The sequence below is a fragment of the Choloepus didactylus genome, chromosome 4, assembly GCF_015220235.1.
Source record: "Choloepus didactylus isolate mChoDid1 chromosome 4, mChoDid1.pri, whole genome shotgun sequence".
Taxonomy (NCBI): domain Eukaryota; kingdom Metazoa; phylum Chordata; class Mammalia; order Pilosa; family Megalonychidae; genus Choloepus; species Choloepus didactylus.
Genome location: NC_051310.1, coordinates 65,523,210 through 65,550,094, shown reverse-complemented (window position 1 = coordinate 65,550,094; position 26,885 = coordinate 65,523,210). Strand labels below are relative to the sequence as shown.

The window sequence follows — 26,885 nt, the reverse complement described above, 5'->3', positions numbered from 1 at the left end:
ATTTTTATTATGAAATGTAATACATGTACTAGAAAATGATAACTTTCAAAATAAAACTAAGCAGGAATTTAAAGAGCAAATTACAAAGAATTTTATGGGCTACTGTTCTACAATTTCAGTTATTTCCTTCTAGCTGTTCTAATACACTAGAGACTAAAAATATATTTATATGATCCAGTATTCTTGGTCTTTTGTTAAATCCTATCTTATCTGTTGCTACTTCTCCCTCTCATTAGACCACTATTTCAATCTTCAGGGATATGTGGGCACTGACCACCCTAATTTTTTCATATTTTAAAGAGGTGTCAGTAGTATGGGGAATGGGGTGCATCAGGTTGATGTTTTGAAGAGGCTGTTACCTCTGGGTTTGGGGACATATCTGGTATAGGAATACTCTGGAGGATTTAAATTTCTGAGAAGTAAACCTAGTGAGTGAAATTTTAAAGAGTCTCAGATTGGGGCCTGTGTATTCATTAGAATGTTTAGGACTGACATTTATTTGGGCTTGGCATACTGTGACCATTTGAAATATTTAGCTAATGCTTGCACCATAGTAACATCTAGGAACAAACTCATGACTCTATTTTAAATATCTTAGCCACTGAACCCTTATTCTGTAAACTTTCTTTCCCCCCATTTGGGCAAGAATGCATTCTCAGTCTCTTGATGTCTGGGTCAAGCTCCTTCCTGGGACCCACATTGCCAGGAAGATTCACTACATGTCCCATGTAGCAGGGTGAGTAATGAATTTCTTTGCAGATTTGGGCTAGAGAAACACCACACATAAGCAACAAAAGAGGCTCTCTGGAAGTGACTGTTAGAAATAATTATAGGTAGAATTAGCCTTCACTTTACAGCCATAAATTTCACAACAGCAAGCCTCAAGATCAAAGGTTTGACTTATTAAATGGGGGGTTACTATTTTCACACAGAACATTCTGTCAAGATAAGCATCGTCTCACATTATTTTCACTTTGTTGTTCAATCATCACTCTCATTTTTAAAAAAAAATCATAACCTAAATCACCCCAAAGCTTTTATTATGCCCTAATTATTTATTCCTAATATTATCATGGTTCTAGGAAGGTATTCCTATTAAATATAGTACATTGTATGCCATGGCTAGTTTTCCCCATATACCATTATTTTCTTAACTCTGTACCAGTATCATTTCTTATAAGCACATCATGCAATCACTTATTTATATTTCTAGTGCTTATCTGTGGGATACATGGCATTAAACAACCCCTTTCAATCATGTTCACCTTCAATACACCACTGATACTTTTAATCCCTTCAGTGAGATTTTTGTCACCCCTATCCTTTCCCATTCCTTCTAAGTTCAACCTCATTAACAGTTCTGTATATATTAGGTAATCATTCCCCTTCTCTAACTTCTGTCTATATCTTGGTCCGCTATATTCTACATTTTAAGACAATGATTTTCTATTATACAAAAGTTCATATTAGTGGTAATAAGCAATGTCTTTCCTTTTGTGTCAGCATTATATTATCAGTCTTCATCCATTTTGTCACATACTTCAGGACTTAATTCCTTCTTACTTTTGTATAATATTCCATCATATATATACAACTTTTATTTATACACTCACCTGTTGAAGCAACTTGGATTGTTTCCATCTTTTGTCAATTGTGAAAAGACCACTAAAACATCAGTGTGAAAATGTCTCTGTCACTTGTTTCAGATCTTCTAGGTATATACAGAGTACTGGAATTGAAGGACCATAGGGTAACTTAACATTTAGTTTTCTGAGGAGCTGGCAAACTGTCTTCCACAGCATCTGTAAAATTATACATTTCCACCAGAAGTGGATAATAATTCCAACTTCTCCACATCCTTTCCATCATTTGTAGTTCCCTGTTGGTTTAATGGCAGCCATTCTTATTCATGTGAGATGATACCTCATTGTGGTTTTGATTTGCATTTCCCTAATTGCTATCAAGATGATTATTTTTTCATGTGAACATTAGCCATTGTGTTTCCTCTTTGGAAAAATGTGTTTTCATATCACTTTTCCTTTCATAATTGGGATGTTTGTACATTTGTTCTTGAGTTGTAGGATTTCTTTATGTATGCTGGATATCAGTCTCTTATCAGATATATGATTACCAAAACTTTTCTCCTGTTGAATTGTCAGCCTCATTGCCTTTTTGACAAAATCCTTAGAGCACACAAGTTTTTGATTTTGAGGAGTTCCTATCTATCTATTTTTTTTTTTCTTTTGTTTCTTGTGCTTTGGGTTTAAGGTCTAATTAGCTACTTCTTATAATAATTGTATTGAGGAAGTTTCCCTATATTATCTTCTAGGGGTTTTATTGTACTGGCTCTTACATTTAGGTCTTTGATCCAACGTCAATTAATTGTTGCATAGAGTATGAGGTAGGGGTTATCTTTCATTCTTTTGGATATGTATATCCAGTTCTCCCAGCCTCATTTGGGGAAGATACTACTCTGTCCCAGTTCAATGAATTTGGAAGCCTTGTCAAAAATCAGCTGACCAAAAACCTGGGTGTCTATTTCTTATTTCAAGATTTTATTCCATTATCAATATGTCTATCTTTGTGCCAGATCCATGCTCTTTTGAATACTGTGGCTTTCAAGTCAGGAAATATAAGTCCTCCCACTTCATTCTTCTTTTTAGAATTTTTTTTTTTTTTTTTGTGATTCAAGTTCCCTCTCTGTTTCCAAATAATTTTGATAACTAGTTTTCCAAGTCTGCAAAGTAGCTTGTTTGAATTTTTATTGGATTGCATTGAATCAGAAAATCAGTTTGTGTAGAATTGACACCTTAATGATGTTTAGCCTTCCTATCCATGAACATGGGATATCTTCCCACCAATATAGGCCCTCTTTGATCTCTTTTAATAAAATTTCATAATTTTCTGTGTAGAGGTTCTTTACACCCTTGGTTAAGTTTCTTCCTAGGTACTTGATTCTTCTGTGAATGGAATTTTTTTTGTTGATTGTCTATTCAGTTAGATCATTACTAGTTTAAAGGAACATTACTGATTTTTGCATATTAATCTTGTATCCCACACATTCTGTTGAATTTATTAGCTCAAGCATCTATGTTGTCAATTTCTCAGAATTCTCCAAATATAAATTCATATCCTCTAAAATTAATGGAAGTTTTACTTCCTCCACTCCAAATTGGATGCACTTATTTCTTTTACTGGATTGTTCTGGCTGAAACTTCTAGCATAATATTGAATAGTAGTGGTGACATTATGCATCCTTATATCATTCCCAATCTTAAGAAAATGATTTCATTTACTCACCATTGAGGACCATGTTGCCTTTGGGTTTTTCACATATGACCTTTATCATGTTGAAGAAGTTTCCTTCAATTCTGACATTTTGAATAGTATTTTTTTTTTTTGTCAGAAAGGGATTCTGAACTTTGCCAAATGCTTTTGCAGCATCTATCAACTTATCGCTTCTTTTCTCCCTTTCAGTTTGTTTATGTGTTATATTTCTTTGATTTTCTTATGTTGAACCACCTTTGTGTAACTGGAATGAGCCCCACTTGGCTGTGGTGTATAATTTCTTTAATGTGCCTTTGGATTCAACTTGCAATATTTTTTGAGAATTTTTACATCTATATTCATTAGGGAGCTTGGCTGGAAGTTTTCTTTTCTTGCAGTATCTTTATCTGGTTTTGGTGACAGAGTGATGTTAGCTTCATAAAATTAATTAGGTACCAATGTTTCTTCAATATTTTGAAAGAATTTGAGCATGAATGGTGCCAGTTCTTTTTTGTGTGTTTTGTAAAATTCCCCTGTAAACAACTGACCCTTAGTTTGTATTTATAAAAGATGCCTGATGACTGATTGGATCTCTTGTGATTTGTTTATTGAGGTCTCCTATTTCTTCTCAGGTCAGTCTAGGTTTGTTTCCAGGAAACTGTCCATTTCTTCTAAGTTGTATAGATTGTGGCCATAAGTTGTTCATAGTATCCCATTATGATTTTTAAAAATTTCTTTGAGATCCATAATAATGACTGCTCTGTCATTTCTGATTTTATTTGCATCTTCTTTATTTTATCTTTGACAGTCTAGTAAGAGTTTGTCAATCTCATTGATCTCAAAGAACCAACTTTTGGTCTTATTTATTCCCTCTATTGTTTTTTGTTCTCCAGATCATTTATTTCTGCTTTTATCTTTGTTATTTCTTTTCTTCCATTTGCATTAGTGTTAAATTGCTCTTCATTTCCTAGTTTATTCTTTTGTTTAGTTAGGCCTTTGGTTTTAGCTCCAACTTCCTTTTTCATGTATCCATTCGGAGTTATAAATATCCCACTCAGGACCTCCTTCACTGCATCCCATAGATTTCAAGTGTTGTGTTCTCATTTTGATTTCTCCAGTTATTTACTGATTTATTTTGCAATTTCTTTTTTTTTTTTACCAGCTGATTGTTTAGAGTGGGTTGTTTAACCCCCAATATATGCTTTTACTTGCAATTTTATTGAGGTATAATCACATAATATAATATCATCCAAAGTGTACAATCAATTGTTCACAGTATCATCTTAGAGATGAGTATTCATCACCAGCATCAATTTTTGATTGTTTTCACTACTCCAAAAAATAGCAAAAATTAAAATTAAAATAATAAAAATAAAAGTAAAAAGAACATCCAAAACAACACATGCTCCCCATACTCCCCTATTATTCATTTACATTTGGTTCCCATTTTTCTACTCATCTGTCCATACAGTGTACAAAGGGAGTGTGAGACATAAGGATTTCTAGAATCACACAATCACACTATATAAGCTATAAAGTTACACAATTTTCTTCAAGAAACAAGGCTACTTGGTTGTAGTTCAACAGTTTCAGGTATTTCCCTCTAGTTATTCTAATATACTAAAAGCTATAAAGGCATATCTCTATCATGTGTAAGAATAATACCCAGTATGACCTCTTGACACCATTTGATAACTTTCAGCCCTGGAAACTTTACTTTATTTCATTTATCTTCCCCTTTTGGGTCAAGAAGGCTTTTTCAATCCCAAGTTCCCTCATATTTGAAGGGCAGTTTTGCCAGATATGGGATTCTTGCTTGGTAGTTTTTCTCTTTCAGTACCTTAAATATATCACCCCACTTCCTTCTTGCTTCCATGGTTGCTATTGAGAAATCCACACATAGTCTTATCAAGCTTCCTTTGTATATGATGTATCACTTTTCTTTTAGTGTTTTCAGGATTCTCTCTTTATTTTTGGCATTTCATAATCTGATTATTAAGTGGCTTGACCTAGGCCTATTCAGATCTATTCTGTTTGGGGTACAATGTGCTTCTTGTATACATAATTTTATCTTTCATAAGAGATGAGAAATTTTCATTATTTCCTCTATTATTGCTTATGCCCCTGTTCCCTCCTCTTCTTCTTCTGGGGCACTCATGACATGTACATTCCTGCATTTTGTGTAGTCATTCAAATCCCAGAGATGTTGCTCATATTTTTCCATGCTTTTCTCTATCTCTTCTTTGGTGTGTAGGCTTTCAGATCTCTGGTTCTCCATTTCCTGAATGTTTTCTTCTGCCTCTTGAGATCTGCTTTTGTATTTCTCCATTGTGTCTTTCATCTCTTACATTGTGCCTGTCATTTCCATATATTCTGCCAGTTGCTTTTTTGAACTTTCAATTCCTACCTTATGTATATCCAGTGCTTTCATTATATGCTTCATCTCTTTTGTCGAATCCAGATTTATCCCTAGGAGTCATGTCCCATGTTGCATGGGAGATTTACAACTTACCTCTATGTATTTTTGAAAGTTCTTGTTCTTTGGTGGTTATTGATTTTAAGCTGCATTCTATTATGGTGAGAGAATGTGGTTTGAATGATTTCAGTCATTTTAAATTGAGACTTGTTTTGTGCCCCAACATTTTACTTTCCTGGAGAACATTCTATGAGCACTGGAGAAAATGTATACACTGTTATTTTGAATGCAATCACATATTTCTTTATATATATATATACATGTATATTAAGTGTATTTCATTTATCACATTGATTTTGCATTTAAACCCTATTTCATCTGATGTTTCTATGACTATCCATGTTTTCTTTGGTTACAGTGTCTGTGGAATATTCTTTCCATCCTTTCACTTTCAATCTTTGTGCCACTAGGTCTAAGATGAGTCTCTTGTAAACAGCAAATCAATGGATTATACTTTTTAATCCATTTAGTCAGTTTATGTCTTTAAATTGGGGAGTTTAATCCATCCCCATTCAAATTCATTACTGTGAAGGCAGTTCTTGAACTAAACACCTTATCTTTTTTTTAGTTCTGTTTTTCTCTCCTCTTTCTTTTCTTCAAGTTATGCTTTCAAATACTCTTATGTTTTGTACCTTTCTCCAGATCTCTCTCTCCTGAGTTTTTTCTCAGTGGGCAGAACTCCATTTAGTATTTCTTGCAGGGAAGGTGTTTTGTCAACAAATTCTATCAGCATTTGTTTGTGAAAATTTTAAACTTTCCCTCACTTTTAAAGTACAGCTGTGCTGGATAATGTATTCTTTGTTGTCAATTTCTGCTCTTTCAGAGTTTTACATATGTCATACCTCTGCCTTCTCACCTCCATGGTGCCCGTTCAGTAGCAATTCTTAGTTTTACATGGTTTCCCTTTTATGCAGTGAATCACTTCTGTCTTGCTTTCAGGACTTTCTCCTCTTCCACATTTGATTATCTGATTAGTATATATCTCAGAGAGTTTCTATTTGGATTTAATCTATTTGGAGATTGTTGGGAGTCTTCTTTGTATATTTATGTCTTTGCAAGGTGGGAAAAGTTCCCAATTTTATCCTCAAATCCTTCTCCTAGCATTTAACTTTTCTCTTCTCCTTCTGGGACACCATTATTGTGTTTGTGGACTTCATTTCTGTCCAGGCATATTTTTCTGGGGTGAGTCATCTGTTACTGGGGTCATGGGGGCTTCTAATGGGGGAGAGCCTGGAGGAAGTGTGTCAGGAATCCCAAGAAATGAGGTGACAGTCTTTTTATGTCTCAGCTTATTCACATTCTGAATTATGTTCAGCTTGTATGGTAAAGCATAATATCTTACACAACACAGAAGACTCAATACATTTTGTCTTTTACAACTTTTCAATGTTATTAAATTACTGAGTCCCACAAATAATATCAAATTCCATAAGTAGAAAGGAAAGATGCCAGCAGCTGTTATTCTTATTTTATAGGCCTGTGAAGGTACATTGTGGTGAAATTAATGAATGCATGAATCACCTAATCAGTAGATCAGTCCATCACATTTTCAGATAAGGTCATCAAATGCAGCTACTTTTTACTTTCAAATATAGAAATGCAAATTGATAGTAATAAAATGAGTAACAATTAAAAATATACATAGTACAAATAAAAGTATAATGCAGAAATAAATCAATCAAGTAAACCCCCACAAAACAACCAATTTTTAGAATTTTTATAATGTATGTGAAGAGACCTTAATTTTGAAATATTTTTAAAATGTTAAATTTATGGTTTGGAGATGTTTCTAGGAGTCTTTTTCTCAGGATTTCAAATATGTCATATATTGCATCTAGGTTGGTCTTAGTACAATAACACATTGAGTGAACTTAAAGTATTTTACAGTAAAATGGTGGAGATATAAGAGATACCCAAATTAAATCAATTTAAATTAATAAAGAATCTTTCACAAAAACATTGTGACTGAAGTGTTAAGAGAAGCCAGAAAAGTATACTTTATATATGAGACCATCAAGGGCAGTTTTATTTTTAAAATATACTGTGAGATTCATCTTACTTGTTCTGGATTGCTAATTCTGCCATTATGCAAAATACCAGAAATGGATTGTCTTTTATAAAGGTGATTTTCTTCTGTTACAAAGTTACAGTCTTAAAGACATAAAAGTGTCCAAAGTGAGACAACCATTGTTGAAAGATGGCTAGTGGCTTCCAGAAAACCTCCATTAGCTGGGAAGGCAGGTGGCTGGCACCTTTTGATCCCAGGTTCTGTTCTAGCTTCTCTCTCAGCTCTCATGCATCCTTGGTTCTTTCTACTAGGACATTTCTCTCTAAGCACCAGGGGATTCCGTGTTAGCATATCCCAGGGAAAATTCTGGGCTTCATCTGGTAGGTAAACATCCATCTGTCTGCATCTCCAAATATCTGTAAGTGTTGGTGTCAGCTCTTAGCTCTTATCTTCCCTCCAAGATGTCCCTCTTTGCTACTCTGGGCTGATTCTATTTGTGAGTTCTTTTCTAGGATGCCAGTGATTAAATCTAGACCAGCTCTGAATGGCAGGGTCCATATACCCAAGGAAAAAATTTAATCAGTTGATTGAATCCTATCTCCATGGAAACACAATCAAAAGTTTCCAAGCTAACCAACACTAATACATCTTCCCCCCGAAGGTTGCATTAAATGATTTGGCTTTTGAGGGGACAAAATACATCCAAAGTGGCACATTGCACCCCTAGATCCCCAAAAGACCTAGTCTTTCCAAATACAAAATACATTTATTCCATCACAATATCACAAAAGCTGAAATCCATTCAGTAACAATAGGTAAGTACAAGACCCCATCAAAATCAGTCACAGATGTGATCTTGTCCTAAAACAAAATTCTTTCCTTTGTGGATGTGGACCTGTGAACCTTATCACAAGTTATCTGCTTCCAACATATAAAAGAGGGACTGTCACAGGATCAACATTCCCATTGCCTAAGGAAAAACTAAAAGGAGAACAGGGTTCACAGTACCAAAACAGTTACTAAAACACACAGGGCATGCTTCATTAGATTTCAAAGTCTGAGAGTCATTTATCAAATGATATTTCATCCTTGGGGCTTGTGACAGCAGGAGTCCATCAATTTCCAAAGTCTTATATAGCAGCCGTTTTTCCTCCAAATGCTAGGGTGAGAACTTCAACACATCCATGCACTGGGTAAACCACATCCTTCTCAGCCATACCCTCCATAAGCACCAAGGTGGCACCCAACTCTCTTCCATTTCCAGGGAACATTTTCAACCTTATCTGAACAGGCCCACCACAATCACCAGGAAGTGTGCTCCAATCTCTCTGAGGCCTCAGGCAGCAGCACTCTTCCTAAGTGTTGAGGCAGAAGCCCCACACTCTGACTCCAGGGCAAACACACTTTCCACATGCTTCTGTTTTTCTTCTCTCCTTCCCAGAGATTTCTTGACTCCAGATCTCAATTTCCATGGTTCTGTCTTTGAAGAAATTTTTCTTCCAATTTTTTTCTTCTCCATTCCCTCCAGCCCAAACTGGCAGTGGTTCCATTTATACACATATTGCAAGCTATTGTTGGCTTGTTGCAAGCATCCTAGGGTCAAAACCACCAGAAAATCAGACTTTCCACAAATCCTTAATTGAAAACAGTATCTCCAATCCTGGCTTGTACTGAAATGGCAGTCAGTTTCCATGTACTTTTAAATCCTCACATGGGGCACTGTCCTCTGGGGTATCATGTCCTGGTAGCCCAGAGTTTTGCAGTCCATTGATTTCTTGTTTCTTTGCACCCAAGGCTTCAATTCTTAACATATCCCTTTCCTCTCACATTTTACTATAAGCTGCAAGGGGAAATCAGACTGCATTTTCAACTCTTAGTTTTGAAATCTCTTCAGCTAAGTATCCAAGTTCATCATTTTCAAATTATGCCTTCCTTCCAAAAGCAGAACTCATTTTACAAAACTCTCTGCCACTTTAAATCAAAGATAGACTTTCTTCCATTCAACATTTCTGTTCAAGTCCACATCAGAGCTATCTTTAGAGTCCATATTTCAAGCCACAGTCTCTTCAAAGCCATATTGGTGAACTGGTGACCAAACTTCAAGCAGCAGGCAGGTGGAAATGCTGGCTTCACTCTGGGTGGCTGATGTGCCCAAGCTCCTTCTGTTTTCCAGGCACAGGGAGAGAAAGAAGCACTACCTGCAGGAGCATTGCAGGCAACTGGGGGATTGCAGGGACTGCCCAGGTGGCAGCCACAGCAGCCACTGCATATGTCCAACATGCTCAGTCTGGTATTCCTCAAACCTCTAGTTGGGCACCATCATTGGTGCAGCTCTTGGTATCTGGTGCAGCCCTGTGTATCTCCAGAGTTCAGGGATATGGAGTTACTCTTGGAGCCTGTGCTGGTTTCAATGTATTATGTCACCAAAAATGCCATGTTTTTGATGCAGTCTTCTGGGGGAGGATGTATTACTGCTGATGGAGTTGGAAGCTTTGGATTAGATTGTATCCAATGACATGTGACCCCAACTGTGGATAATTGATTAGACATTTTCCATGGAGATGTGGCCATGCCAATGCAGTATGGGCCTTGATTAGTTTGCTAGAGCCCTTTATAAGAGCTCATATAGGAGCTTTCTGCTGCAGCTTACAGACATTTTAAAAACAGCTCTTGAAAGCTGATGCTGATATTTGGAGAACACCACTTTGAAACACAACCTGGGAGCAACAGATGCCAGCCACAGGCATTCCCAGCTAACAAAGATCTTTGGGATGCCATTGGCCATCCTTCAGTGAAGGTACCCTATTGCTGATGTCTTAGCTTGGACATGATTATGGCCTTAGGACATAAACCCACTTTATAAGAGCCAATCCATTTCTGGTATTTTGCATTCTGACAGCATTGGCAAACCAGAACATAGCCCATGGCTGGGAAATGTCATGGGGCAAGTCATGCCCAGAACTGCCCAAACACCTATTACCTCAGCTCCTTTAGAAAGTGTCCCATCATTGCCACTGCCTGAGCCACCCTCCTGGAGAGAGATAATGGCACCATATTTTGAATGTATGGCATGAGCAAATGCCTTATCAGGACTGTGGAGATTTTCCATTCCCATGTCCCCAAATACGCCCGGACTTACAATCTTATTATTCTAAGATCTAATTTTACTTTCATTTTAAGTTGAAAGACCAATAAAAACATTTAAAAGGGAAAATGTCTTCATCACCAGAAATGACTCCCAAATTGTCTGTCTGTTTATCTATGTTCTGTTCATTATTGCTCTGTACATACTTGTTTAACAGTGTATAAGAATTATGACAGATCCTCTTTGGTTGTACATTTGTCAATTAGCATTTAAAATTTTTCTGATTTAACCTAGTCATCATAATTATGTTTAGAGTTGTATGAAGAAATAGAAGTTGAAAATTAGAATTTTCAGCCACAGCTGTTACCTCATAAATATGTACATGTGCTAATCTGTTGACAAGAATTCTGATTTCCCTGCCTACAACTCATTACAAAAGTCTGCATTCAGCAGTTCCAGATCACCTCACAATCCTACATTTAAATTTATTTTTCATTAACATGTCAAAAGGAAAAACTCTGAATTCATCTCTGAATTTTGTTGTAAAGCATTCTTGGTAGTTATTTTTCCCATTCTGATATTCCTGGTGTGAACTCCAGCTGAACACTTTTTCACCTTGATTTTAGTGTTGATGTTTCCTCAGTAAGAGAAATTTAACATTGATGGGTAAATTAAATACACAAAGAATTTTCTTCATTCTACATATACATAGAATGTATTATACAATGTGAAACTTCACATATATTCTACACATTGCTTTGTAAGTAAAGAATTTTTCACATTTTTTCATTGAGTAGTCACTCCATCAAATATTATATCTTGTTCCCCTAGAATATCCTCCTCCTGGTAAGGATATTTCTGTCCATATTTATGGTTTAGGAGTTATTCCCACTCTGAGCAATACTTGTATACCAAAGGTGGAGCTAAGCTGAAATTTTGTATAGGTAATTACAGACTTAGAGTTCATCCTAAAATAGCAAAGTCATGTTGTTTAAAGATAGATTGTAAATAAAAGCATTAACCCACTTATTACATTCAGAGAAATTTATTACACTCCTATGTGAATTCTTTTGTTTTAAATGTTAAAGCTATGGCTGAAGACTCTTCCATAAGCAAAGCATATTTAATGAGTTCTTTGATGACCAATAGCAGAATAATGTCTAAAGGTTTTCCTATTTAGATGGGAGAAATGTTTTCTCCCCAGTGTTAATTACCTTATGTCATCTGAGACTATCAGTGAAGCATTTCCCACACACATGGCAAGTGTATAGTTTCTTCTCACTGGGAGTTCTTTCATGTAACCTAAGTTTACCACATAAATGAAAGGATTTCCTATATATATGACAGGCTTAGTAGTTTCTCCCCAGTGTGTGTTCTCTCATGTTGCCTAAGTTTTTCATGTAGATCGAAGGATTTCCCACATGGATGGCCAACTTATGGTTTCCCCTCATTGTGCTTTCTCATGTTTCCTAAGTTTATCATGTATATAGAAGGATTTCCCACATAGATGGCAGACATGTGGTTGCTCTGAAGTGTGAATTCTTTCATGTCACCTAAAGGTATCACAAAGACTGAAGGACTTCCCACATATATTGCAGACATTGGATGTTCTGGTTTGCTAATGCTGCTGGAATGCCAAACACCAGAAATGGATGGGCTTTTATAAAAGGGAGTTTATTTGGTTGCACAGTTACAGTATTAAGGCCATAAAGTGTCAAAGGTAACACATCAACAATTGGGTACCTTCACTAGGGGATGGCCAATAGTGTCCACAAAACCTCTGTTAGCTGGGAGACAAGTGGCCAGTGTCTGCTCCAATGTTCTGGTTTCAAAATGGCTTTCCCACAGGATGTTCCTCTCTAGTCTTCAGTTTCTCAAAAATGTCACTCTCAGTTGTTCTTGGGGTTTTTGTCTTCTCTTAGCTTCTCCAGAGCAAAAGTCTGCTTTCAAAGACTGTCTCCAAAATGTCTCTGTAAGCTGAAGTTCCACTCTCAGTTCCAGTGCATTCTTTGAAGTGTCCATCTTAGCTGTAGCACCTCTTCAAAACATCACTCACAGATGCACTGAGTTCCCTCTGTCCATCAGCTCATTTATATATGGCTCCAGTGACTCAACTTAGACCAACCCCAAATGGGTGGAGCAACACCTGCATGGAAATTATCCAATCACAGTCATTGCCCACAGCTGGGTGGGGTGCATTCCATAGAAACAGTCAAAGAACTACAATCTAATTAACACTGATAGCATCTGCCCACACAAGATTACATCAAAGATAATGGGATTTAGGGGACACAATATATTCAAACTGGCACATTGGGTTTCTCCCCACTGTGAATTCTTTCATGTTGCTTAAGGGTACCAAAACAACTGAAGGATTTCCCACATATATTGCAGGTATTGGGCTTCTCCCCAGTGTGAATTCTTTCATGTTTCCTAAGGGTACCACAGTAACTGAAGGATTTCCCACACATACTGCAGACATATGGTTTCTCTCCAGTGTGAATTCTTTCATGTTTCCTAAGGGTACCACAATAACTGAAGGATTTCCCACATGTACAGCAGACATATGGTTTCTCCCCACTGTGAAGTCTTTCATGTTGCCTAAGGTGACTACAATGACTGAAGGATTTCCCACACATACTGCAGACATATGGTTTCTCCCCACTGTGAATTCTTTCATGCTGCCTAAGGGTACCAAAACAACTGAAGGATTTCCCACATATATTGCAGATATTGGGTTTCTCCCCACTGTGAATTCTTTCATGCTGCCTAAGGTTACCACAACGACTGAAGGATTTCCCACACACACTGCAGACATATGGTTTCTCCCCAGTGTGAATTTTTTCATGTTTTCTAAGGGTACCAGATTGACTGAAGGATTTCCCACACATACTGCAGACATATGGTTTCTCCCCAGTGTGAATTCTTTCATGTTTCCTAAGATTACCAGATTGACTGAAGGATTTCCCACATATATTGCAAATGTTGAGTTTCTCCCCACTGTGAATTCTTTCATGTTGCCTAAGGTTACCAAGTTGACTGAAGGATTTCCCACATATAATGCAAACATATGGTTTCTCCCCAGTGTGAATTCTTTCATGTCTCCTAAGGGCACCAGAAAAACTGAAGGATTTCCCACATATGTTGCAGACATTGGGTTTCTCTCCAGTGTGAATTCTTTCATGTCGCCTAAGGTTACTAAATTGACTGAAGGATTTCCCACATATATTGCAGATATTGGGTTTCTCTCCAGTGTGAATTCTTTCATGTCGCCTAAGGGTAGCAGAATGACTGAAGGATTTACCACACATACTGCAGACATATAGTTTCTCCCCAGTGTGAATTCTTTTGTGTTGTCTGAGAGTAGAACTACCAGTGAAATCTTTCCCACACAGATGGTAGCCATGTGGCTGTTCTCCAGTGTGTATTTTCTCATGTTGCATAAGACCAGAACTACTTCTGAAGACTGTGCCACATAGATGACAGTTGTATGACTTACATCCAGCTTGAATTTTCTTATTTTGACCAATGACTGAATGATAATTGAGAACTCTTTGAAATTGTTTGTTTACATTGGGTTTCTTTCCCATGTCAGTTATTTTGGAGTCAGTAAAATATTTTCCCAAATCACTACTTTCAAGGGGATCCTCTGCATTGTGAGAAATCTGCTGGTATAAATGACAAGAAAGACTGTTAATGATGTGTCCACATATATTTATTAGCATAATTCTCTAGTCTAATCCTTCAGAGAGTCTCTAGTTTTTCCTTCATTATAATAGTTCCATGTACATAGGGTACTACATTCTTGTATGCACAGAATTTCTCTTTTGCATCATCTCAACTGCAGAGCTATCTAATTAATTTTGAAAACTTCATTATGTTTCAAAGAATAGGTATATGAACCATGTTTAAGCAATTGTCCTTTTATAAGACTTCATGTAATGATTTTGAGCTCAGGTTAATTTTTTGCTTAATTGAAACTATCCACAACTTTTTGATGGGAGAGTGAATAATATCAGCTATATTTACTCAGGTGATTGTGATGATCTCCTAAATTATTAAATCCTATCTCTCTAATTGGGAGACAAATGCTCACAATCATGAAACTTACCTTTGTCTCATTGGTAGATGTGTCCTTCTTAGAGATATGTTGCATGTTTATCATTTCTTCTTTTTTATGGTCATTTTCCCTGCCTGGAACAATTTTAAAAGCATTATAGAGTGGCATAAGCAGAATGAAATATTTGAAAACCCTCAATTATCATGTGATTATTTTTCAAATATTGTCATTTAGATTGGATAACAATGTAAAATTAAGATGTACTTTAGGAGATGGAAACACTTTTCTGGAAATTGACAAAATGTTTTCAGCCTTAAAGTAAGGTAAAATAAGAAGATAAGATGGGATGTTCAGTAGAAAAGAGAGGGAAAATCCTCAAACATGAGGACCAGAACAGGAGGCCATTATGTGAAAGTTTAATTCCTGTAAGTAAACAAACATCCTTTCCCTAAGTGAAAGACAATCACTGATGGATTCTTGAATAGAAATTGACACATGTACAGAAAAATTACACAATTGAGGAGATTTTCCCCCAAATTCATAGCCTACATTTGAGAGAATTTCATTCAGTTCAGGAAATCTTCTGTTGATACTTCTAAGGACCTGCTCATTCAGTGACAATGCCCTCCTCATAGTGAAGCACAGAGTCTTAGAACTCACCTGGACTCTGTACTTGGAGAAATCTTAATCCTTCTCTCCACAGTTCTCTTTGTTCTGATGGTGAATGCACATCTGATATGCAGACCTGATACCCTATTTATGAGAAACAGAAGCATAGATTTTGAGATCTAAACTGATATATGTTCATGATCATCAAGTCCAGGGCAGACTATGAGGAACAGAAGGTAAGCTCTTATGAAGAGCACAAGGAAGTATAATTTAAATACAGTATATTGAAAATCCTTTTCCTGCAAATGCTGATTCTTGACCTTCAGTCTAAACACTAAGGCTATATTAATGCCCATGCCTAAATTCATGGACTACAGTATCCTCAATATTTTCATACCAGGAGAAAGTTTGATTTCAAAATGGTTGAAGTATATTTTGTAAAAGCATCCAGTAGACATAAGCTCAACCAAAACAATCTATGTTCTATGTGGAAAACAGTATGGCTTCCGTGTTCCAAAACTTCACTACATTCCCTAGTGGATAATAATTATCTACAGAATATTTATTTTGTCAATAGATATAAATGTATTGCATTCTCACATTGTTATTATTGTTGGAGATTGAGCAGCAAGAAAGACCTGAAATTTCAGAGCAGACAATCACATGCCACTGATGGGACTCATAAGACATAAGGAATAAACAAAAACACAAAGTTTGTTTTAAATACCCATAAGAGTTATGAAAAAATCAGAGTAGAGGTCAGTGTGGCACATGGGGCCATTGTCTAGATACTTGAACAACTTGATGCTAGATTAAATAGATGAATGGATGGATGAATAGATAGAAAGCTGTATATAGACAGAGTATTTTGAGAAACTAACCCATGAACACCAGATGATTAATATTCTCCAGCATAACATCTCTGAACATCTTTCTCTGGTTTGTGTCCAGCATGGCCCACTCTTCCTTGGTAAAGTTGATGGTTACATCATTGAAGGTTACTGATTCCTAAAATGACATAGACATTTTGGTTCAGTCAATGCCATCCCTATCAATATCCAGACTACATTGGATGAAATGAGAGCCCTGAGGAAGGGTAGTGGTTGCATACAAAATGCTCAAACTGTTTTTGGGATTCCAGTTAGATCATTCTTACTGCTTACCCATCATCTATCAGATATACTCACAGAGACATATACACTCTGAATACATAAAACTTCACAATAAGGCAATATTGCATAACATGTGGAATGATATAACCTGAGAATTTGCCAAAAAATCTGATAATAATAACTTTCAGATAGTGATCATAAAATCTTCTCTTGAGAATTTATAACTAAATCTCTTTCATCAAATTCAAGTAAATCCACAGATTCATCATAAGGGATATTTTGTGTCATGCTTCAGAATCCATCTTATTTTGGCAAAGACACTTGCCTCAACATGGACCTTTGGGCTAGCTAAGAATTTTCAATCCCTGCAGACATAACTCCCCAGGTTTCATACTTAACTCTGGTCATCTGCCTCATCACTGACATACTTCACCCAGAATACACAGGTTGTCCCAAATTGTAAGGTAAATATCCCCACAAACCTGGGTCCTTGAGTACACGTCCCTTTTCACAGGTTTTTGCTTTTAACTAATCAATCACTGACTCCTGTGGAAAATCTACTAACTTACACTTTTGGCCCATATTAAAAGCACAATACCAAGTGTCCCTTTTGTGTGGCTGTGTGCTGCCCACACAAAACCAGGGCTCTTCATGTTTCTCACTGGCTCTACATGGCAACGTTCTCTACCTAGGGTCTTGGAGAAATGAACTAATTTTTCACATATTATCCTTGCACTCCCCAATTATGTAATACATTATATGCACTCAGATATAAATTTAAAATCCAACTTCACCAATTTGAGGCATCTGCAATGACCTCAGTTTCCCTGTCTAGGAAATGGTTTAACAAAATGCAACAAGTTTTGAAAAATCCAATGAGCTGATGATTCCTATGTAACCAACACTTGTTAAGTAAAAGTGATAAATCTATTATTCATTAAAATGGAAGATATAACTGAAGCAAAGTACATAATTCTACAAAAGTGTATAGTCTTTATACAGAACTTCAGAACAATATTATTCCTCTTTCACCCCTAACAAACTCAGGTTTTTAATGAGATATGAGGGTATGCTGTTTAGTAGGAAAAACCAGGGCACCCTGAGACTACTATACTAAAGGACAGTCCTAGGGTAATTCTTCTTATGGTAGAAGTCCTCCCATACTCAATAATTACCTGGACCTCCAAACTGGAGCTTACATTGTGTCTCTTGTATACTCATCTTGATTCTGCTCAGGGAAAATAGACTTATTTGTTTTGTTCTCTTGATAGTTCTTCAAATATTTTCACTGGTCCTAAAATTTTACTATATATACAATACCCCTCCTGTGTGCACAGCTTAAAATAAGGAAACTATACTACCTGTTCATTGCTTCCACTTACAAAGTTGTACACATATTTTTTAAAAGACAGAAAATGGTTAACTGGGGACAAGATGGTAATGAGAATTTCAAATATCTTTTCAAAATGTGAAAATATTCTCTCAAAACTGTAAGTATTGGACAAAATAAATATATTCCTTTTCATTGCCTTTACTGTCCTCTTTCTTGTGCTCTCCTGAACAGGGCATAGTCCTGACCCCAGCATTCATAACACTGGACTCATTGAGCTCATCTTATGAACTATCTGCCTCCCTATTGGACTAAGTTGTGCAATTTCTCATCTATATTCCTTATGTTCACCACAATCCTAAGCGCAACACTATCACTAAAATAGTGAATGAGTGAATTACTTCCACACTGAGTCCATAGGATGCATGAAGAAAATAAATCTTCTCATATCTCTTCTGTGAATACACAGCTTTAATAGAGGCTGGACAAATTAGTGTAAATGGTGGAAAGAAGATTATTCCTTACCCACTCCCTTGACCACCATAATTATAGCAGAGTCCTGGGTATACACAGTGGATCTTAAAATATGTAAGTATCCCATGAATGTATTTAGAATGTGCCAGACCAGTATGGGAAATCTGCATATCTTGGAAAGGGTTAAATTTCAGTAGAAATAGCAATTCCCTACTCACCTCTGGTTTCATTGTCAGTAGTTCTGCCATCAACTATCTTCCTCTGGGTTTTCACTCTCAGACAGTCCAAGCACTAAGCATCCAAGCTGAGGATGGAGCAAGAAGCCATGAGAATCAAATCTTTTCCTATCACATATACCCAATCCTTCACCTGGAAATATGCACCCCAGTTCAACCAAGAGAAACATGTAATCTACTCTAAAAGAAACAGTGGAAGGCCCTCATCTCCTAAACTCATATATAAGAAAGCTATGGATTATGTTGCTAATAATGAAAATGTAACTATAGATATCTTATAAATAATAACATAAAAATCATTGTGTTTCATGTGTTATCCCTTGGTGCTCAAAGTCTTTCAATCTCTCCATGATTCAAAAAATAGATATCTCACTTGAAGAATTAGGCTGCTTTGCATCTACCTAACATCTAGAACCAATTACACCTACTTAACTCAGCTGTGAATGAACTCCCTCAGGCATCTGGTAGCCATGTAGCCAGTATTTCAAGACTAGGAATCCTTGAAGTGGGTAAAAGTGCAAACTGTATCTGGAGGTGTAAGTGTACTTTTTGGAGGGAGATTGCATCTCCTTCTGGGCACTGGGAGGCACATTTAAGAAACCCCAAATCAAAACAGTGTCATCATGGGAGCTGCTGATGATTTGAAACTCATCAAACTGAAGCTGAAACACATGACCAGAATGTTCCACCAACATGCACAAACACAAAGTGCTTGCTGGTGTGCAGTGGTCAAGAGCAGCTTGCAAGTCCCAAGCTTTAATTTTCCCATCACAGGCCCTGCTGACAATCCTCTTGTTATCAAAGTGGATGCAGTGGACTGATTCTTCATGTCCCTCTAGGACTCTTAAACAGGTGCCACATTCAATATCCTGTAGCCTAAACATATTATCTGATGATCCACTAATAACTAGCTGATCCCTGTACAGGAGGTAGGCAATATCTCACTTGTGCCCATTCAGAGTACAAATTCACAGGTACTCAAGCCTCATGCTTTGATGATTCTTTCACCAGAGGCACACATGATGTACTCATCATCAAAGTCTACCACATTGACAGTAGTGCGGTGGCCAACCAGGACATGACATAAAGTGATATCAGTGGCAGAAGCCATGTCCCACATGGTGATGGAGTGGTCCTTGGAACAGGTCACCATGAGTCCATTGCTAAAGTGTAAATGCAATACAGCCTCATTGTGGTGGATCAGTGTACTCAGAACTTCACCTGTGTACACATCCTAGACTCTTACTGTAGAGACTGAAGAGCCAGTTACAATGACATGTTCAACATACTGGAGACAAAGGACCAAGCCTGCATGTCCCATTAACACTCTCAAACATTCCAGGCTGGTTTTATTCCAAATGTTAATAGAATTATCTCATAGGCCACTGATAAATTTTTTCATCACCATAGTGTAAACAGTAGACAACTTTATTATTTTCAGAGTGGCACTGAATCCTCTGCAAGTTGTGTCATCCACATCACCAGTTAGATTCTATAGTCTCTATATCCTGGATAATCTTTGGGTATAATGACCTAAAAAATGAACTGGGAGGGCCATCTGTGGGTCTGTTTTTTAACAGGCACTGATCCCACTCTCTTTTTTCCAAAAGTCCCTTCCATAGAGAATCTGTGTGTAAAATTCATTCAATCATCTTCTTCCAAAGCATTCCTTCTGAGATCACTCATTGCCATTCTTTACAAACCAGCTCTGTTGCACACAGAGACCTGAAATCCAGGAAGGAAAGAATGTTTTCTGCTATGTGTTCTAAGCCTTGATCTGGTAAAGCAATAATGAAGTCTTGCTGCAACATCAGCTTCAGATAAGAGTTAATATGTCCATGCTGATAGTGACACATTCATGAAATAAAATGTTCCACAAATTCCACTAGTTCTGATTCAGAACAGTGATCAAAATATTTAATACACGTCTTTTTTTCTTTTTGATAGTTTCCATCTGATGGCCTCTTTCTGGAGATGATCACAGATGATGTATCATTAATTATCTGGAAAATATTTTGTACTTCAGATCCACAAATCCATAATAAATGGGTGTATTCTCTTTCAGACTAGTCTGAGAAAAGACAGCAGTCAAACATCTTTCAAGATTCTTTCTGTTTATGGTATCCAGTTTTCTTCAACAAAATGCCAAAAATACACTCTGGCAACACGAGCACAATTGTCTTGTCCTCATTCACTGAGTCAGGCTCCATGGTGGCCCCAGCAGCCCTGCCTCACTCTCCCCACACAGCAGTGAATGGCTCTGGTGGAGGAGGTGACAGCAGAGGCAGCAGAGGCCTACAGTGTTCTTTTAAATCAATGAGGGAAAAAATGATAATCTGTAATAGAAAAATGGGGTAATGATATAAGGAAAGGATTAATAGAAGAAAAAATATAAATGGGAAATGGAAAAACAAAAATATAGCTTTATTAGTGAAAGAAATGCAAATTAGAATAGTAAAAAAATAGGTATCTAACTCATACTGCATGTGGATTTTGTCTTCCCATGCACATAAATATTGTGCAACTTCTCAGATTTATGTATTCTTCATTTATGCTCTAGCATAGGTCCTCCAAGACCTATCCATGCCCTCTGGACCCTCACTCCTTTCCTGCTCTATCCATCCCTGGATATCATCTTGGTTCAACTCCTTGGGGTTCTGGAAAGATCACTCTCTCAACCCCCTTGACACAGATTTTCAGAACTTTCCCTGGTGGATTTGGATATTGTGCAAGACTGAAACTGTTTTGGACCACAAAAAAGCCACAATCTTTAATACAGTCTTGTTGGGTGAGATTTTTGATTGTTTTTTTTTTCCCCTGGATGTGTGACCACATCCATTCAGAGTAGGTCTTAGTTAGATCACCAGAGACCTCTAGGTAGCTGATATCCCACACAGACCCAGAAACTTGTGTTGTTGGAGATGCAAATAAATGTGTATTTGAAGATGCTAAAATGAGAGATGAAGCATAGAGTTTATACCAAAGATGCTAAGACAGCATTCCCAGATGCTTAGAGAAATGCCCTAGAAGAGCAAGCAAGGATGCACAGGAGTTGAGAGAGAGAAACTACAAGAGACAGAAGCCCAGAGACATTCTGGAGAAAGCTATTTTGAAACCAGAACCAAGGAGCAAAGGAAGAGCAGACTTCAGGCATGTGCCTTTCCAGCTGACAGAGGTGTTCTGGATACCATGTACCTTTCTTTGGTGCAGGTATACTCTTTTTGATTCTTTAGTTTGGACACTTTGGTAGCCTTAGAACTGCAAATTTGTAACCTAATGAATCCCATTTATAAATGCCAATCCAGGGAGGCTTCTGGAAGATGGCAGTTAGGAGAGACATGGCAAAAACATCTCCATGAAAAATACTAGATAAAAGACATAAAGTGACCCAGAACATCAGTTTCAGTGATGCACCAGCTGGACACAGTCTTCTAAATCCACAGGGACCATGCACTAGGTAAAACTGAGAATCTGCATCCTGAAACAACCGAGGGAGCCTGCTATAAACAGCAGCCATGATCAAGTCTCAAGGAACTGGGGTTGGCATTTGGAGTTGGACTAGTTTTAAAAACCCAAAAGTAGCTGCAGATATGGCAGCAAGAACTGAACAGTGAAGTGTGGCAGGAACTGCATCCTCACCTGTGGGCATCCATCAATGTCTGGTGTGGACAATAGCTTTTCAGGCACCCACTAATTGTCTCAGAGCTAGGAAGGCAGAGGTTAGCAAAAAGGGGAAAATAAACCCACCCCATACAGCCATCTGACCAGTAGGCTGGGAACACTCCTGTCCAGTGCCAGCACTACAGACCAGAGCTGTACCAAAGAACCTGGCACAATGGGAAGTGCTTCAATCAATGCATGCACATGGAACAATATCTGGCATGGATGATAGGCTTTTGCACATCTGCAGCTAATTGTCCTGGAGCTAGGAAGGCAGAGGTGTGCAAAAAGGGGGAAATTAACATGCCACATACAGCCATCCTTTCAGCAGGCTGGGAAAACACCTACATGGCCCTGTGGCCCAGGACCTCCTTTTGGGGATGGTGCTGAATTGTGATGTAGCACAATCTTCCCTCAGCACAGGCCCTGGGAGGGCATGGCTTGGAAGAGGGGCCCACACAGAAGTCCCAGGGGCCATATGCCAATACCAAGGACTTCTATTCAGTGGCAGAGCCAAACTGTGGTGAGACTCAATTGAAGGTTTAGACTCTTACAACAGCTTTAAATCTCAAGTTTAATTATTGGGAGTTTTAATTATTAAATGTGTCTTCCCTCCCTAACCACTAAGACACATGCCCCATATTCAGGGTGGGCAGCACCAACTGCACATGCAAACTTGGCATACCAATCAGACTCCCATAAGATTCAGACCCCCACTCACCACAAAGACAAATTTGGGGAATCCTGGCTTGAGGGGAATAGGTGGTTCATTTATGCCATCTGCTGGTTAGTTAGAGAAAGGGTATGCCACCAAGCTGTAGATCTGACAAATTAGGGGTAAATGTTTGCATAAGCTTACATATACTAAAATAAACATATCAATTTAAATAAATGCTAAGAGGCCAAAAAGAACAGAAAATTCTAAAGCATATAAATCATACGACATAGATAACCCAAACCCACACATGCAAATCAAAAGATCTGGAAGACACAGTAATCAGAGCAATTAACAAAGAACTAAAGACAAACAATAAGAATATGGCACAGGATATAAAGGACATGAAGAAGACCCTAGAAGAGCATAAAGAAGAGATTGCAAGAGTAAATTAAAAAAAAGATAATCTTATGGAAATAAAAGAAACTCTTGACCTAATTAAAAAGATTCTGGATACTCACAGTACAAGACTAGAGGAAGATGAAAAGCAAATCAGTGACCTCAAAGAAGACAGAATGGAAAGTGAAAGAACCAAAGAAAGAATGGGGAAAAAATGAAAAAATTGAAATGGACCTACGGGATATGATAGATGATATAAAACATCTAAATATAAGAGTCATTGGTTTTCCAAAAGAGGAAAAGAAGGGTAAAAGTCTGGAAAGAGTATTCAAAGAAATTTTGGGGGTCAATGTTCCAAAGCTTCTAAACAACATAAATACACAAATCATAAATGCCCAGCAAATTCCAAGTGGAATAAATCCAAATAAACCCACTCAAAGACATATTTGATCAGATTATTAATTACTGAAGAGGAGCAAATTCTGAAAGCAGCAAGAGAAAAGCTATTCACCACTTACAAAGGAAACAGCAGAAGACTAAGTAGTGACAACTCAGTGGGCACCATGGAGGTGACAGGGCAGTGGCATGACATATTTAAAATTCTGAGAGAGAAAAATTGCCAGCCAAAAATTCTTTACCCAGAAAAGCTCTCCTTCAAATTTGAGGGACAGGTTAAACTTTTGACAGACAAGCAAATGCTGAGGGAATTTGCTAACAGGAGACCTGCTGTACTTGATATATTATTGACAGAGAAACAAAGAAAGGAGAGAGAGATAATGGAGAAAGTTTCAGTATAAAGAGATTCATTATGGGTACATTAAGTGTGAGAGGGAAAAATATATCTGACAACATAAGCCAAAGGAGATAATGGTTGATTCAAGAAATGCCTTCACAGTAATGTTGAATGTAAGTGGATTAAACTCCCCAATTGAAAGATATAGATTGGCAGAACTGATCAAAAAATATGAACCACCAATAAGTTGCATACAAGAAACTTATCTTAGAGATGGGAACACAAAGAATTTGAAAGTGAAAGGGTGGGAAAAAAAGAAATATGAAAAAAAATGCTCAGGTTCACTAGCTATCAGAGAGATGCAAATTAAGACCCCAATGAGATACCATCTCACACACAATTAGAATGGCTGCCATTAAACAAACAGGTAACTACAAATGCTGGAGAGGATGTGGAGAAATTGGAACTCTTATTCATTGTTTGTGGGACTGTATAATGGTTCAGCTACTCTGGAAAACAGTCTGTCAGTTCCTCAGAAAACTAGATATACAGTTACCCTTCAATCCAGCAATTGCACATCTCAGTATATACCTGCAAGATCTGAAAGCAGTGACATGAACAGATACCTGCATGCCAATGTTCATAGCAGCATTATTCACAATTGCGAAGAGATGAAAACAACCCAAATGTCCTTCAACAGATGAGTGGATAAATAAAATGTGGTATATACACATGATGGAATACCCCATGGCAGTAAGAAAGAACAAGGTCATGAATCATATGACAACATGGATGAACCTGGAAGACATAATGCTGAGTGAAATAAGCCAGGGACAAAAAGAGAAATTTTTATATGCTACCACTAATGTGAACATTGAGAAATATAAAACAAATGGTTTATAATGTAGAATGTAGGGGACCTAATGATAAAGAGCAATTAGTAAAGGGGTAATGATAACCTAATAAGAACAGATAAGTTATTTTGGGTAAATTTACCATTCTGGGAATGCCCAGGAATGACTAATCTTTGTTAATTTCTGGTGGGTATGGTAGGAAGAAGTTTATGGAAATGTTGCTATCTTAGGTTTATCTGTCTTTCTTATTCCTTTGCTTGGTTACAGTCTGTATATTTTCTTGAGGTAGAATAGTAACATGCTGGAAGTAAAGTTATTTTAGGTTAGTTGTCTTTTTCTTACTCCCTTGTTTTGGTTTATTTTAAATGTTTTTATAGTGTATGTTTTAAAATTTTTTTGACATAGTTAGTAGCTAATATTTAAAACAAAAATGAAAAATATATGCAGAGCCCTCTGAGGAGCTGGGGGAGAATGCAGGGGTGTTGGGCTTCCCAACCTCGAATATTGCTGACATGCTCACAGACATTGGGGAATGGCAGTTTGATGTGCCAAGACCTCTTTCACAGGACTTGCCCTTGGGAAGACTGTTACTGCAAAGGAAAGGCTAGGCCTGCTTATAACTGTACCTAAAGGTCTCCTGAGTTCCTCCTTGTTGCTCAGATGTGGCCCTCTCTCTCCAGCTAAGCCAACTTGGCAGGTGAAATCACTGCCCTCCCCGCGATGTGGTTTCTGACAACCAGGGTTATATACCTCCCTGGCTACATGGAAATTGACTCCTGGGGAGGAATCTAGACCCAGCATTGTGCAATGGAGAACATCTTCTTGACCAAAATGGGGGTGTGAAATGAAATGAAATAAGTTTCAGTTACTGATAGATACCAAAAGGAGGTGAGGTCACTCTGGTGGGGACTATTATGCACAATGTAGATAACCCTTTTTAGTTTTAATGAATTCAAATAGCTAGCAGTAAATACCTGAAACTATCAAATTACAACCTGGAACCCTTTAATCCTGAAGATGATTGTATAACAATGTACCTTATGAGGGACGACAATGTGATTGAGAAATCCATGTGGATCTCACTCCCCTCTGTCCAGTGTATAGATGGATGGGTAGGAAAATGGGGGCAAAAAAATAAAAAAACTAAAGGAAGAATGGGAGAGAAAATTTGGGTATTCTGCTTTTACTCTTGTGTTATTTATTCTTGTTTTCAGTTTTTCTGGTACAAGGAAAATGTTAAAAAATTGATCAGGGTGATGAATAAACAACTATATAATGGTAGTGTGATCAATTGATTATATACTTTGTATTATTGTATGGCATGTGAATAAATCTCAGTAATTTTTTTTAAAAAAAACAAATATCTGTCATTCAACTTCAAAATGATTTCATGTTCAAATACTAACTTCATTTGGAGATATCAGTGGTGTCCATACATCAAATCAATTCTTCAAATCCCCTTTACCAGGAAGTAAGAGGAACACATGGTCATAATATTTATGTTATCTTCCACAGTTCTCAGAAATGTGGAGGCTCAGAAAATATAGAATGAATGGGTTTGTCAGGATATCCAGTTGTTCCATCTTATAATTTCTTAAAATAGTTGCTGTAGTAGTACCCCATATTAATCTTTATTTGTGGGAACATCCCTGCATTTCTCTTTCTTTATCTGTGATATGTGTGTTTGCATGTGTGTGTGAAAGCATTCATCTTTATAACCAGTAAATTTTTACCTAAAACACTGTTAAGAATGTATTTCATGGACAAATGGTGATAATTTGTCAAAAACAATGGTAGGCTTAATTTACCAATTTGTATGCAAGGCCCAGAAAACAAGAGAAAAAAAAATGTATTATGTGTGATGCTATTTATGTTTAACTGTATTTGTTTATTTAATCTTCATAACAATTTTATTTACAGTTTATTT

General features: G+C 37.2%; 1 pseudogene; it reads right to left on the bottom strand.

Annotated features, from left to right (window-relative positions):
• Nucleotides 1-19,085: 19,085 nt before the first annotated feature.
• On the bottom strand, nt 19,086-20,867 carry LOC119532670 (annotated as a pseudogene).
• Nucleotides 20,868-26,885: the final 6,018 nt, after the last annotated feature.